The following is a 17,055-nucleotide window of genomic DNA, read 5'->3' as shown; positions in this document are numbered from 1 at the left end:
GCCCATAACATCTTAACAGATCAGGGCAATACAAGATGCCAAAAAAAGTTTAAAACATTCTAGGAAGTAGATTCTCTACTAGAGTAAGTGTTTTGGATTTGAAATGTGGAATCATTTGATATTAAGAAGATGGGACATCTGAAAGAGCAAGCTTGACACAAATGCTGAAGAACCCCACCAAATTAAAAAAGGAATTTCATTACATCTCAAACCATGCATTCCTAGATAAGCTAACAAAATCAAGGAGCGTCAGCTAAGAGACACTGCAGCAACCAAACCTCATCAGAACTTCTCTCTCCCACAGTCTTCAGGGACAGGGAGGGAGCCTCTTGGACAACAATGTCTTACAAAATGTTCTTTTCAGTCCTGAGCAAAAGGAGGAATTGTCAGAGACTTAAGGTCATTTCTGACTACTTCTCCTTCTCTCAATAATCATCTATCAGAAAAATTTCGTTCCTCGGAATTTCTCTATGGCTTTGCCCTTGTCGGGGAGAGGCTCTATGTAACAAGCCATGTTTGTCATCACCAGAAAATTAGAAGTCCAACTAAAAAGAAGGGGGAAACTGCCAGCACATTGGAAGCCCAGGAAACATGTTATTAGGGAGAACAATGGGAGAGAACCAGCTTTGCAGAAGTGCAAGCACTTTCTCCCATGGGGAGCAGGATTGAGCCAAGATACAGCACTCTTTTTTCATCATGCCCCAGCAAGTCAGCAGTCTCAGTCCAGAAACCATCCTCCACTTTAAGGACACAAAGCCCTTCCTGGGCTGTAGAGAACATGGCCCTGGCTCTGCTTCTCCCACCATCATGGGCAACAGTTCCTGGCTGGGAGTGCTCCCACGTGGGCAGGAGAGAACACGGCAGCCAGCCAAGACTATTGCTACGGCTGCCAAAGTGATTCTGGCCTGAAACACAGCATTCCAGGGATGGTTAACAGTGGTCTAGGGCCAAAGGTGGATGTCTTCTCTGGTGGCCTAACGATGGGAGAAGGCAAACCATGAGGAAATTTGATAGATGTTAGCTTCGCTAAGTGCCACAGCAGAAAAAGGGTAAGAAAAACAAACAAACAAACAAACGAAACCAAAAAGGAAAAGGAAAAAGAGGTCTAGTGTGAGATGTTAAAGACATGAATGTGAACACTCGTACTTATAACCTCATTACATCTCTAAAATGAAAAGATAAAAAAAAAAAAAGATTTGCCTTCTCAAGGGCTCTTTCCTTAAAGAATAAGTCTATACTCACTATCTCTCCTTTCTACACTCCCCTGAAGTCACAACTACAGCGGAACAAATGTTAGTGATTTGTAATCCCCCACTGTCCTGTAGGAACAGGTCTTCATAACTCGTATTTTTGGCCAAGAACAAAATCTTCCTCGGCAGAACAGACTTTCCCAACCTTGAAGACAACATTAAAGTGGCAAGGGGAAGAGAAAGAGCAGCTCAGAGAGTCTTAAATGACTATGTTTAAGAAAGAAGGAAGAAGTTGAGAGTCCCGGAAATGAGCCAGGTGTAGACAAAGCAGCCCCTGGAGGTGGAGAGACTGGAAGGAAAGGGATCCACAGGGGACCGGAGAGATACACCAGCCGGCAGCCAAAGTGAAAGCTTTGCAAAAAGAAAGTGGAGCTTTTTCCTTGAAGCACAATAGGAAATGTACAGTATAAACTCTTTTACCATTTTCACCTATGAAATCTTCAGTAAAAGAAACATTTTCTCTATTACTCTGATGGGACTAGAAGTGCTGAGGCCTCCTCCAAAGATGGTGTGGGAAGGAAAAGAGAGGAGAGTCACTGAAGCAATACCTAGAGAGAACCTCTATTTCTCTTAGCAGAAGGGAGAGTGCCTACTCACGGCAAGTAGAAAGGGCAGTTGGGAAAGTGCTCTGAGGAATGGGAGAAGACACCACCGTTGTATGGAGTCCTGCTAAAGGCTCAGCTGTCATGGAGCCACTGAAAAGCCAGTCATAGGAAATGACGAATTAAGCAAATGCAGGAGAGATTGTGGTCAGAAAAGGGAATATTAACATTTAAGTATTCATATGTGATGAAGTTAAGGATCTTGAAATGGGGAGATTGTTGACCCAGTATAATGAGAAGTGTCCTTACAAGAGGGAAGCAGGAGGGTCGGAGGGAGTAGAAGATGTAAAGACAGAAGCAGAGATTGGAGGGATGGAGGAAGGGGCCACAGTCCAAGGAGCATAGGGGTCTCTAGAAATTGAAAATGGCAAGAGAATAGATTCTTCCATGAAGTCTCCAGAAGGATGCAGCCCTAATTATGCTTGATTTTTGACTTCTGACCTCTGGAACTATAAGAGAATAAATCTGTGTTATTTTAAGCCATTCTGTTTGTGGTCATTTCTTACAGCAGTCTCAGGAATCTTATATATCTGGGGAATTAACCAAAGTTAACCCAGTCACAGAAGTCTAGGGAAGGGGAGTCAAGAAGGTCAAGGATCCATGAGGTTAAGGTGTTGGCCTTGACACACAATAAAAAATATATTTCACATCGAGACTCCAGGACATAACCAAACCAACGTTTCAGGAATTCACGCTTCCCTCCTCTCCTATGTAGGAGGCATTCTGATACATTCCATTCTGTGTTACTTTATTTTGTTTAATTTAAATTCTGGTTCCAACACACGAAGTTGATTTCACATCCTTGTAATGGATTACAACCTGCAGATTCAAAAACATTGATATGGTCTTGGACTTTATTGCTCGATCTGGATCTGAGTTCTTACCCTGAGTCTCTGTTCTCTTCCTGTGTGACCTTGGTCAAATTGGTTGATTGATGAGTCTCAGGCTCTTCGTATGAGCAACAGGGAGTGCCTACTTGATAAAGCCGTTATGCAGAATAAAGGAACTATTATGAAGAATCACCTATTACAGTGGCTGGGACACAGCATTAATTAAGAAATAATAGTGGCTTTCCTTAAAATCAGAGAATCTTATCATCATAAGACCCTACAAAGGTTCAATTTTGCAGCTTATACTGGAACTATGTCCTCAACTCCATGCATCCACACCTCAAATGCACTTCTATTAACAAAAGATAATTTCTCAAGGTATCCACTATTGCTAAATTACTTTAATTTTTAGAAATCCCTTCCCTTTGTGGAGTTAAAAATCTTTGTCCCCATAACCTCCACTCACCATCTTAGTTCTGTCTTCTGGAGTTACACTGGAATATGTCTGATATCTTTGGTACACAGTATTTACTTAAGTATATTGGATAACATTTATCAGGTGCCACTGAGATTTCTCTTTCCAGGATAAATATTTCTATTTCCTTCAACCCTTTTTTATTTCCTATTGTGCTCATTCATCAGCACTCTGGTTAATCTCCCTGGAACCATACTACGGCTTGTCAAAATTTCTCTTAAAATGACACCAGAATTGGGGGCGCCTGGGTGGCTCAGTCAGTTAAGCAGCTGCCTTTGGCTCAGGTCATGATCTCGGGGTCCTGGGATCAAGCCCTGCACTGGGCTCCTTGCTTAGCGGAGAGCCTGCTTCTCCCTCTCCCTCTGCCCACCTCTCTGCCTACTTGTGCTCTCTCTCTCTGTCAAATAAATAAATAAAATCTTAAAAAAAAAAAAAATGACACCAGAATTGATCATTGGGAGTCTTAGCACTCCAATGCCATCGACCTCGGAGAAATAAAATAGTGGGAAAAGTATAGTTTTTTCCTTCACAATAATCAAATCCTGCAGGGAAGAAATCAGTAAGGCAAAAATTTGGTCTAATAAGGACTTACTTCTTTTACTAGGACTTAACAAAAAGATCTCTTTTCTCCATGGTATTACATGGGGTCCAGGAAATGAGCTCTAGAACTGAGGAAAATACATCATGACAACACTGAAGATAGAATGTCTCAGTGACCACTGAAGTTTAACGATTATTTTTTTCTTAAACAGGCCCCGAATTGACCAGACATCTTCTTCATTAGAGTGGGATTTCCCTGCCATTCGGACCATTCCCTCAGCATCCTAGCGGAGACGGCCGGTTAACAGTTTATGGCAGTGCCATTTGGGGTATGAACACACCACACCAAAACCAGCCCTCGGCAAATGGTTCCAATCCCTGCAAAATGAGCAGGCAGTCCCTGCCTTGAGATTACATTTCAGGGGACAGGTTGATTTCCAGAGTACGTATGAATGATGTGTCTTTTCCCAGTGTTTTACTTCAAAAAATTTCCACTGAGAATTCAAGGAATAGTATAGTAAATACCCCTATGCCATTACCTAGATTCGACAAATATTAGTATTTTTCCACCTCTGAAATGGATATGCTGCATTATTTGAAGGTAATTTGCAGACACTGTGGGAGTTCCGCATTAAATACTTCAGCATGCTTGTTTTAAGAAGCAGACATTCTCTTAGATAATCGTAGTTCCATTACCTCACTTAAGAAAATTAGTAATAATTCCACAACATAACCTAATTTTCATTCCATGTTCGAATTTCCCGTGTTGTCCCCAAATGCCTTTTAGAGCTATTCACCGTTTGTTTGTAACCAGAATCTAATAACGTTTAATACAATGCATTTGGTTGTTATATAATAAATTGGGGTTTTTTTAAGTAATTCATATTACCTCAAGCACATAGCTTAATAAAGTGGAATATTTCCTAAAAGCCTGTGATAAAAAGCAATAATCTTTTGTTCTACCTCACCCAATCCCCAGAGGTAATGACTTTTGGCTTTTTTAACCCTATTCTTCTAGAAGCTACCTCCATATTTCTAAATAACATGCTGGGGTTTTTTGTTTGTTTGTTTTAATCAGTTTTAGGCCTTATCTGAGGTACTGTGCCTGCCGTAATAGATAAGGATTTGGCTCCCTTACACAATCCCTCTGCCATTCTCTCAGTATCAGTACTTCCCTCAAACCAATACAAACAACTGTGTTTACATTATTAAAACAGCATCAAGGCAAACCTAGTCCTCGGCCAGTATGTGCAGATACAACTTACCAGCCAGTACCTACTCTCACGGGCTGGTCTCAATGCCGTATGAGTTACTAGTATTTTCTTTCTTGTGTAGCTTTTCGTTTTTCTTGGAATCTTATCTTTCTTTTCTTATTGCACTGCCTTGTTACTACAATCCATCCTTTTAAACTCCCCAGCATGCCAGGCATTATGCTATGGAGTTCCCTTTATTCTTAAAGGCTTCCCATGGAGCGCTCCATCTCCCTGCTCCACGCTGGCCTTGCGGTTCCCAGGCCAGCCCCCAGCCATTATCCAGGGACTCCCCGGAGGGCACCTCCAGGTGAGATCCACTGATTTCAGGGTTCTCCCATCAGCATATCTGCTTTATCCGGCAACCAATTTTAAAATTGAGGAATCTAATATCTTTCCTGATTCTCCATCCTTTTTTAGATGGCCTTCAACCTCTCTCCCCAGAAGGCTCAGGGATCTTCTCTTTACCCACACTACCTTAGAAATTTCACAATTATGTGCCTTCGAGTGAGTCTTCTTCTACCCACTGTACTGGACACTAAATGTACCTTTCATTCCAGAGACTATGTCTCTCAGTCCTCCAGTTATGAAAAATAGTCTTGGTTGTTAGACCTCCTGGACTGCTCTTCCATTTCCCTTACTTTTCATCTCATATTTTCCAAGCATCTTGCTTATCTACTTTTTGAGAGATTCTCTTGGCTTTATCTTCCACTATTTCTATTTGTTTCTTTCTAAATTTTATCAATCCTTTTTTTCCCCCCAGAAAGCTCTTTCTTGACCTCTAACTTGTTCCTTTTCACAGTATCTTCTTCTTGTTTTATGGACACAATCTATTCCAGAGTATTTCTATGAACACTAATGAAAGGTTCTGAGGTTTCTTACTTGTTTGTTTCCTTCCTTTCTGCTTTCTGCATTATCTGATTTCTCCAATGTAATTTTTCCTGTTTATTTATTTTGCTCTACTTATTTCATGTTGGATGTTTTCCAAAAATATCTTGACATCCTTGCTTACCCTTCCATATTTATGAGAGGGTCCTGAAAAGCCAGTGAGGTGCTCTATGCTGGCATGGAGGACTTCTGACTGTTGAAAGAGAGGTCTGACAGGTACCTGATCTTTATGGACGGAGGATTTCTTAAATGCCAGAATGTAAAGGTCTTTTTTCTGGGCCATTTAATTCCCACCAGTCTACTGCTAAGTAGATAGACACCTGGCAGTAGTAAATCTGCCCAAGGTTGTGGAAGCAGACAACCATTCCATTTTCAGCTCCAGCCTGCAGCTTCCAGCCTCCCTGCCCTGGGTCACATCCAGAATCTCCAAGTCCCAAATCCCTCTGGGGGCTCCTGTGTCAAATCAACTTTCTTTTTGTCTATATCTCACCAGTGTGCACACTTAGTCATGAAACCGTAGCTATTAATTGTCCCACTTTTGTCTCCTAGAATGTTGTCAAAATCTCATATCCTAAGATGGCTCCTCCCTTATTCTCTGTTACTGTTAGGAAGGTGACCTACTGTTCCATCTGCCATCTTTGAAAACTTGTTGATGGTTTTAGGAACATTGAATATAAAAACAATTAGATTAATTAATACCTCTAACACATTTTAATAGACAATGAGTTAAACCTTTTCACTGATACCAAAGAGATTATAACATTAAATTCCTCCTTTTTAAAACTTAGAAAAATAAGTCTACTTCTTTTTTACTTCACAATTTTAAAACTGTTTATGCCCAAATAGTATGTAATGGAGAAATGATATACGTCACAAAACAGTAAAAATCCCTTTTAATATAATAATTATACACTAAAACATCACAGCCCTCTTGTCAAAATCTAAATAGCACAATTTACTTAATTCTGGAAAGTATGTGGTGAGTGCCATAGAACTTTCTAAAACAGCTGAATGACAGCTGAAGTTTACCTACCATTTGTAACGTTTTCAGTGACCTCAACCCTGATGAGGGCAATGTTCTTGGAGAAGAGTTGGCGTGATGCAAATGCCAACCTGTTTGACACTGAATTCATGACCTCCCAAATTACTAATGAATAGTAAGTGTTAGGTAAAGCACAAAAGTATGATCAAGAATTTGTGACCACAGCAAAAATATCAAGATGAGGGTTATTTTCCCTTTTATACTTTTTCTATAATCCTAAATTTGATACACTTTATATACAGTATATTTGATATGTGTGTGTATACACACACATCCATACATATATATGTTTGATATATATTTCTTTTATAAACAAAATGATTATTTTTAAAAATTTGCCAGTGCTTATCTCTATGTGACACATTTATTTCGTTAAGATTAAAATACAAACTACTCCTGGGCACCTGGGTGGCTCAGTCTGTTAAGCATCTGCCTTTGGCTCAGGTCATGATCCCAGGGTCCCGGGAGGGAGTCCCGCATAGGGCTCCTTGCTCAGCAAGAAACCTGCTTCTCCCTCTGCTTGTGCTCTCTCCCCCTCCCTCTGCCCCTCCCCCCACTGCTCTCTCTCTCTCTAAAAAAAAAATAAAATAAAATATCTACTTAAAAATTTTCAAACAATTCATTCTTTTTCATTAATATTAAAATTGATGGAAACTTAATCAAAATCTGAGAATGAAAATTAAAATCTTCCACAGTAAAATTGTGCAATTACTCTGTCAAAATGGCCATATCATAATATTATGGTCAGATGGACACTCTCACACCTCCAGGGAAGTAAGGGAGGACTGCTTCTCCCTTTTGGGACAATCTGCATCAAAGCAGATTGCACACTTGTGCTTAGAAAAGCACACTTGTGACCCCAAAACTCCACTTGTAAAATTATTTCCAAAAGAATTGATACAAAAAAAAAGGAAAACAGTTTGTGCACAAAGATACCCATTACAGCATTATTACTAATATTAATAATAGTAAACAACCTATATGACCAACAACAGAGGGCTGGGAAGTAAACAGAGTAACATTTACACAACAGGATGTTGTGCAGCAAATAAAAAAATGTGCTGTGTTTGTAATGATATCGAACAATGTTCGTTATACAAGATTAAATGAAAGAATATGACACTGAATGTTCCACATGATTCAAATTTTTAGAAATATAGAGAAAATGAAGGAAAAAAATATGGCATCATTGCTGCTAGATTTCTTTTCCAATAAAAAGCTATATCTGAAAAAAAATATGTATATTCATTAATATTAACTATAGTCACTCCTGAGTTGTTGGACAACGGTTACTTTCACTCTTACACTTCTGCTGAAAACTCTGAATTTGCTACACTGGGTACCTATTTCTTATAAAAAAAAAAAGTTATCTTCAAAACACTTGCTAGTGCTTTTCTTTGTGTGATTACCACATAATTTTTATTTTCCCTTTGTGCCTTTCTGAATCGTTCAAATTTCTGTATTAGCGTGTGATACTTTTAAAACCTGACAGAATGTATAAAATGTTGTATAAGGCTTTTGTGATTCAATGCCTTGAGTGGTAACACATGTTTTAGCTAGGAGAATAATTTTGAGGTTACTAAGGGATCCCCACAGATAAAGTATGATGCTTGGGAGCTATTTATTTAGGAAGCATGGTTTTCACTGAAGTGCTTTCAGAATACATTCTGTTCCTAATACCCAGTCACCAGTCTGTGCAATCACACAGCTAACTGGGGTCCGCCGGTAAAGCCGCTGAGAGCAGGGAACAGGGTGGTGGGGCTGGAGAACATGGACTGTGAGGAAGTCAGAGGGAGAAAGGACAAGTACATTGGATCGGCCGAGAAGGGAAAAAGAAGAACAGAAGAATTGTAACAGGGACGAGGGGCGAGCATGTATCTGGAGCAAGGAGAAATGGGGCAGAAAAGGAAGAGCAAAGCACGCCCTTCTTTGAAATCTATCAAGCAGGAATTTGGAAACAACATGAAATAAACTCACTAAAAGGCAATAATACAAGGTGAGAGGTGTTCTTAATCAGTAGATAAACTAACAGGGTTCAATCAGGCACCCATTTTGTTAAAAAAATATATTTTAAAGCTCTACAAAAGGGGCGCCTGGGTGGCTCAGTGGGTTAAGCAACTGCCTTCGGCTCAGGTCCTGATCCCCAAGTTGGGCTCCCTGCTCAGCAGGGAGCCTATTTCTCCCTCTCCCTCCGCGGCTCCCCCTGCTTGTGCACACACACTCTCTCTGTCAAATAAATAAAAAACAAAGTCTTTTAAAAAAATAAAATAGTAAAATTAAAATTAAAATTAAAATTAAAAAATAAAATAAATAAATAAAGCTGTAAGAAAGTGTTCTGAGAGGCCACCATTTCAGCCCCCGCCGGTGTGCATGCGGACACTCAGGAATCTCCCAGTGGCCCAAGGGGCTGCACTGTTCATTTGTGCTTGGGGCCACCCTGTCACCTTCACTTCCTCTTCTCTCTCATTCCCTGTTTACCTCACAGCAAAAGAGGGAGAAGGGTAGACAAGTTTTTGAAAGGCACATCTCCCAGGCCAGAGCAGTGGTTTTGAATACAACTGCAAGCCACAGGGAAGTAACAACGTTAAGCTTTGGGAGGCTTTAGGGTTACCCAAATCACTATTCCAAAAGCCTTTCTGAATCATAAAGAAAGGAAAATTCTTTTTTTTTTTAAAAAAGATTTTATTTATTTATTTATTTATTAGAGAGCAAGCGAGAGAGAAACAGCATGAGAGGGGAGAGGGTCAGAGGGAGAAGCAGGCTCCCGGCTGAGCCGGGAGCCCGATGCGGGACTCGATCCCAGGACCCCGGGATCATGACCTGAGGCAAAGGCAGTCGCTTAACCAACTGAGCCACCCAGGCGCCCAAAAGGAAAATTCTTATTAACCAAGTATTTTATGGATGTTTCACTTGCCAAGATACTAGTTTTTAATCATATTTAAACAATGAAGTTAAAACCGTACTTTGATAGCTTTATCATTTTAGGTACTTGAAAATGCAACATGGAATTCTTTGCTTTACAGGGTTTACTAACTAATTTAAAAGATTTTTAATGTCTGTACCTTTTACTTTATAGCATACTGTGAGGTGTTTTTTTTAAAGATTTTATTTATTTATTTGAGAGAGAGAAAGAGAGAGAGAAACAGTATGAGAGGGGAAAGGGTCAGAGGGAGAAGCAGGCTCCCCGATTAGCTGGGAGCCCGATGTGGGACTCGATCCCAGGACTCCAGGGTCATGACCTGAGCCGAAGCCAGTCGCTTAACCAACTGAGTCACCCAGGTACCCCATACTGTGAGTTTTAGCTATAATTTATTTGGTTCAAATGTTCCTTACAGGAAAACAGGATCCCACTTATTGCAGTGGTCAGGAACATTTAGTGGCATGATAAACTATCCAAATTGGAGGTTTGGGTTGTTTGTTTTTTTAAGGTTTATTTATTTATTTGAGAGAGAGAGAGAGAGAGAGAGAGAGAGTGGGGGGGCAGGAGGGGCAGAGGGAGAGAGAAAATCTTCAAGTAGACACCCCGCTGAGCAGGGAGCCCAACTCAGGGCTCAATCTCACGACCCTGAGATCACTGCTGAGTTGAAACTAAGCGTCAGATGCTCAACAGACTGAGCCACCCAGGTGCCCCTACCCAAACTGTTATACACTAAAATGCACACTGTTAAAAGGAGACAACTAGAAAACAAAATAATATATATGTAGTAGACAAAATAAAGCCCCCCAAAGATGTCCGTGTCCTAATTCCCAGAAATTGTGAGTAAGCTAGATAACATGGCAAAGAGACATAAAGAATGCCGATAGAATTAAGATTGCTAATCAGAGATGGGAGATTAGCCTGGACTATGGTGGGGGGTGGGCTGGTGTCATCCAAAGGATCATTATAAATGGAAGAGGGGGCTAGAGAGATGGCAGTGTGAAAAAGACTTGGCCCAACTTTGCTGGCTTTGACGATGGAGAAATAAGGACGTGAGCCATGAAAGGGATTTCTAGAAGCTAGAAAAAGCAAGGAAATAGTTTATCCTCAAGTCTGCCCCCCTGACACCTTGCTATCGGCTCACTGAGACGCATGTCAAACTACCGACCTCCAGAACTGTAAGATAATAAATCTGTGTTGTTTTAAACCACACGTCTTGCAGTAATTTGTTAAAGCAGCAAAAGGAAACTCACATAATATGCTTACGTACATCAAGGGCCAAAGGTGAGAAAGGGCCAGCTAGAAGAGGAGCCAGCTCTAAATTAAAGAAGATTACCTAAATTTAGAAGAAAGTTAATATCCAGCCCTGGGGTTAATGGAAAGGGCTAATTTTGTTCCCTGGAAATTGCAGCTACTTGGTTCAGGCTAAAGAGTTTGAAAGAACTTAAAGAAGAGGCCACTGTAATTCACCTTAAGTCAGTCACAGTGGCAGGAGTTCATCTCAGCCCCGGGAGTTTCTGCCAAATCAGCACAAAGAAAATGTCAAATTTCTTAGGGTTGAAATATAGTTCTCTTCCCACTGAGAAGAACATTTAGAAACAGGAGGCACTGAGATATTTAGTTGTCTTTCAAGATGTCTTAACATAGGATTTGGGACTCTGAGGTGGAAGGCGCAGAATGAAAAATCGATTAATGTAAGGCAATCAGGAGATGCAGAATCTTACCCCAGGATGTGACCTGATGCAGTCACTGAATCTCTTGGACCTAAGGCTTTTCAGATGAAAATTATAATACCTCCTGTCTTCTTCCCATGGGTATAGTGAAAGGCAAATAAAACTATATACACGAATCTGCAAGTAATACACACTCACATCCCTCTATCATTTGCAGCTGAAAAATCGCAATGACTTATTTTGCTGCAAATCACAATTCTGCCTTACTAATAGTTTTCTTTCAAATTAACTCATGCCTGGGATGGTGGGTGGGTGTTTTTTAATAATGTGACAGTCCATCAGAAAAAGTCTCATTAGAAAAAGCTCATGGGAATCATGAGCTCATGATTTTAAACGCATTTTCATTCCAAAGGTTCCAAAGAGACCTTCCCAGAACAGTCTGTGTGACCTCAACGGCATTAAGGAGGAAATGGTCTTATGCACTGGGACCAAGTTGTTTCCGATAATGAACTGAGTATAGGAAAATCTGAAATCTGTAGGGAACAAGAGATCCCATTCAGATCAAATTTTAACCTTCCTGGAGTCCCCTGGGAAACTGCAGAGACACTGCTGAATTCTTTCTCATTATTTGTAACTTGCACACTGTTGTACATGGTTGAGGAAAGGGGAGTCTTCAACTGTCTCTGATTCAGTTTTTCCCAGGACATATTAAGAACTCCAAATAAGTCCAGCTCTCACTGATTTTATGTCCCCAGCTTTATCTGGGGTTTTGGAGGGGCAATATAAAAATGTTTTAAAAGGTGTTTCTCAAATCAGACTGAAATATACATTCAGAAAAACTCAGGGGTCTAAGCAGGGAGTCCACTTTGAATCAGTGAAATCGTGTTTTGTTCAGGGTCCCTGCCTTCAAATTCTTCTCTTGTCCCCTTCCTCCAGACACACATAGACTTCTCATATCATCTTCTAGAAAGTCCTTCCCTGACCATGCAAACAAAAATATAAATAGCTCCCACCCTAGCCCTCCCCATTCACCTTCATGCTTTATTTTTCTTCATAGCACTTATTTCATACTATATATTGGCATATGTTTACCAGTGTAATCTCATCTAATGTCACTCTCCACACTACTATGTCAGTTCCATGAGGGGAGTTTTTGTCTATTTCGTTCAATGCTGTATCACCACCATTACTTAGAATTGGGCCCAACACCTGGTAGGTGCTCAACATATGTTTTCTTGTATATTCTAAATCTCCTAAAGTAATTAGTTTTTATTACTAAAATATTAAACTAAAAAAAATGAATATCCATCCAGCAAAAATAGGTACAAAGGGGATTTCTAGTTCCCCATTATGCATATAAGGAACTAGGTAGTCACCATTCCATCCTAACAAGTAAAAACCTCACAGACTGAAAAATCAACAACTCTTCTTAGATGCATAAAAGAGGGGAAGGACGCAGGGCAAACTGCTACTCCCAGGACTGGGGAGATAGACTGGTGAATACAGAGACAGCAGCTCACTGGAACAGACTCACGAGTGGAAACCACCATGGGAGCCAGAACCTGGAAAACCTGAACTGTAATTCTGAAACATTATTGGAGGCTCAGCATAGACACAACTCTGAGAATTAACACCAAGGGGACTCATTTATAAGGGACCCCTACAAAACTGTGAAACTTGGCCAAATCCACACAATAAATACCAGGAAAAAGATCTCCTCATTCTTCTGGCAGGAGGAGAGCAAAAGGAACCATTGTGAAATACTCCAGAACACTATGTTCTTCACAAAGCCTGCCTTCAGAAGAAACTAGTTAACCAGAGCCTCATCTGCTCGGGTATTATCAGAGCCTGACTTACCTTAGGGAAAGGAAATACCCAACTTTAAATAGCTGTACATGGGAAAAAGGACTCCAGTCACTCAAGCCCATCTTGTCCCATCTAAAGGGAGGAAAAAACTGAGAATTACCTCTGAAGTTCACAGCCCAGAGGCAAGGCTCACTAAAACAGAGACCTAATCACAGGACTACAGAACCCTTTCTTTTCCCCTAAACCTCACCACCACATTACTAATGGCAGTTCCTTTCACCTGGTATATCATGTCACCTATCAACAAAAAAGTACCCCCCCAAAATGGTAACTATGTGAGAAGATGGATGTTAATTAGTTTGACTGTAATAATCATTTCACTATGTATATCAAAACATCATGTATAAACATACACGATTTTTCTTTACAAAATTACAAAACATACCAAAAGGCAAAAAACACAATTTGAAGAGACAGAGCAAGCATCAGAACCAGACATGGCAGGGATGTTGAAATTATCAGACCAGGAATTTAGAACAAATATGATTAATGTGTTAAGAGCTCTAATAGATAATGTAGACAGCTTGCAAGAACAGATGGGAAATGTAAGCAGAGAGATGGAAATCCTAAGAAAGTACCAAAAAAATATGCTAGAGATCAAAACTACTACGACAGCAATAAAAAATGCCTTTGATGGGCTTATTACCAGATTGGTCAGGCCTGAGAAAAGAATCTCTGAGTTTGAGAATATCCCAATAGAGAGCTCTAAAACTGAAAATCAAACAGAACAAAGACTGGAAAAAAAAAAGAACAGATTATTCAAGAACGGTCGGGGCAACCATAAAAGGTGTAACTTGCCCATAATGGAAATACCAGGAGGAGAAGAAAGAAAGGAAGCAACAAAATAAATACTTGAAATAAAAAAATGACTGAGAATTTCCCCCAAATTAATACCAGAAACCAAACCACAGGTCCAAGAAGCTCAGATAACACCATGTAGGATAAATGCCAAAAATACTACACCTCAGCATACCAGAAGAAACAAAAAACCTTGATAAAAATACCTATAAAAAACATAAAACTAACATCATACTTAATAGTGAGAAACTTGAAGCTTTCCCACTAAGATCAAGTACAAGGCAAGTATATATGTCCTATCTTACCACTGCTTTTCAGTGTTGTACAGGAAGTTCTAGCTAATGCAAAAAGACCAAAAAAAAAAAAAAAAAAAGGAAAGAAAGATAGGAAGAGAGGGAGGAAGAACTAAAAGATACACAGATTGAGAAGGAAGACATAAAAGTGCCTTTGTTTACAGATGACATGATTGGGTACATAGAAAATAAAGAAGAGGGATGCCTGGGTGGCTCAGTCGGTTAAGCATCTGCCTTTGGCTCAGGTCATGATCCCAGGGTCCTGGGATGGAGCCCCTCATCGGGTTCCTTGCTCAGTGGGGAGTCTGCTTCTCCCTCTGCCTCTCCCCCTAGCTTGTGCTCTCTCTCTCACTCTCTTTCTCTGACAAATAAATAAATAAAATCTTTTAAAAAAAGAAAATACAGGGGCGCCTGGGTGGCTCAGTCAGTTGGACGGCTGCCTTCGGCTCAGGTCATGGTCCCGGGGTCCTGGGATCGAGCCCCGCATCGGGCTCCCCGCTCAGCAGGGAGTCTGCTTCTCCCTCTCCCTCTGCTGTTCCCCCTGCTTGTGCTCTCTCTCTAAATAAATGAATAAATCTTTAAAAAAAATAATAAGGAAAAAGAAAATACAAAAGAATCAACAAAAATCTCCTGGAACTAATAAAGTTTATAGCAAAGTTGTAGGATACAGGTTAATAGACAAAGGTCAATCACTTTCTTATGTATCAGCAATGAATAAATGAAATTTGAAATTAAAAACACAATACCATTTATATTAGCACCCCCAAAATGAAATACTTAGGTATAAATCTAACAAAATATGCAAAAAATCTATATGGGGAAAACTATAAAACTCTGATGAAGGAAATCAAAGAACTAAATATTTGAAGAGATGGTCCATGTTCGTGGAGAGGAAGACTCAGTATTGTCAAGATGTCTGTTCTTCCCAACTTGACCTATATATTCAATGCAATCCCAATTAAAATCCCAGCAAGTTATTTTGTGGATATCAACAAATCAATTCTACAGTTTATAAGGAGAGGCAAAAAACAAACAAACAAACGAAAAAGAATAATCAACACAATACTGGAGAAGAACAAAGTTGGAGGACTGACATTATCCAACTTCAAGATTTATTATAAAGCTACAGTAATCAAGGGGTGCCTGGGTGGCTCAATCAATAAAGCATCTGCCTTTGGCTACAGTCATGATGCCAGGGTCCTGGGATCAAGCCCCATGTCGGGCTCCCTGCTCAGAGGGGAGTCTGCTTCTCCCCCTCCCTCTGCCCCTCTCCCCACTTGTACATTCTTTCTTTTTCTCCCTCACTTGCTCTCACTCAAATAAATACTCTTTTAAAAATAAAATAATAAAATAAAATACATTTTTTAAAAACCTACAGTAATCAAGACAGTACAGTATTGGCGAAAGAATGAACAGACAGATTAACAGAACAATATAGAGAGCCCGGAAATAAACCCACATGAATAGTCAACTGATCCTTAACAAAAAAGCAAAGGTAATACAACGGAGCAAAGATAGTCTTTCCAACAAATAGTGATGGAAGAACTGGAATCCAAATGCAAAAAAAAAAAAAAAAAAAAATTTTTAATCTAGACACAGACATTACACACTTCACAAAAATTAACTAAAAATGCATCACTGACCTATATGTAAAACACAAAACTATAAAATTCCTAGAAGATAACATAGAAGAAAACCTAGATCACTTTGGGTATGACAATGACTTTTAAGATACAACACAAAGGCATGATCCAGGAAATAAACAATTGATTAGCTGGACTCCATTAAAATTAAAAATTTATGCTTTGCAAAAGCCAACATCAAGAAATAAGAAGAAAAGCCACAGAATGGAAGAAAATATTCATGAGACACATCTGATAAAGGATTGTTACTCAAAATACAACAAGAACTCTGAAATTCAGCAATAAGAAAACAAACAATCTGATTAAAAATGGGTCAAAGACCTTAACACACATCTCACTAAAAAAGATACACAGATGACAAATAAAAACATGAAAAGATGCACCACACCATATGTCATTAGGGAAATGCATATTAAAAACAATAAAAAGTTACCACTGTACTCCTCTTAGAATGGTCCAAGTTTAGAACACTGCCAACATCAAATGTTGCTGAGGATGTGGATCAGCAGAAACTCTCATTCATTCCTGGTGGGAATGCAAAATGGTACAGCCACTTTGGAAGGCAGTTTGGTGGTTTCTTACAAAACTAAACATACTCTTAACATACAATCCAGCATTCGAGCTCCTTTGTATTTATCCAAAGGAGTTGAAAACTTATGTCCACACAAAAACCTGCACTTACACAAAACTTTAAAGCAAACAAGATGTCCCTCAGTAGGTGAATAGATGGATTAACTGTGGTCCATCCAGACAATGGAATACTATTCAGCACTAAAAAGAAATCAGCTATCAAGCCATGAAAAGACTTGGAGTAAACTTAAATGCATATTACTAAGTGAAGGAAGACAGTCTGAATAGGCTGCATACTGTATGATTCCAACTATCTAGCATTCTGGAAAAGGCAAAACTATGCAACAGCAATAAAATCAATGGATGCCAGGAATTGGTGGTGGGAAAGGGACAAATAAGCAGAGCACAGAGGATTTTT

The 17,055-nt window shown here is 39.7% G+C and overlaps 1 protein-coding gene across 2 annotated transcripts in view; it reads right to left on the bottom strand.

The window, feature by feature from the left end:
• Positions 1 to 17,055, bottom strand: part of ADAMTS12 (ADAM metallopeptidase with thrombospondin type 1 motif 12) — a 297,496-nt gene that overhangs the window by 195,872 nt on the left and 84,569 nt on the right. The gene's annotated exons all lie outside the window — the stretch shown is intronic.

The sequence above is a fragment of the Eumetopias jubatus genome, unplaced genomic scaffold (genome assembly GCF_037043125.1).
Source record: "Eumetopias jubatus isolate StellerSeaLion01/CBP00866 unplaced genomic scaffold, mEumJub1_p1.0 scaffold_5, whole genome shotgun sequence".
In the NCBI taxonomy this organism is placed as follows: Eukaryota; Metazoa; Chordata; class Mammalia; order Carnivora; family Otariidae; genus Eumetopias; species Eumetopias jubatus.
This window is presented reverse-complemented; position numbering and strand designations above follow the sequence as displayed.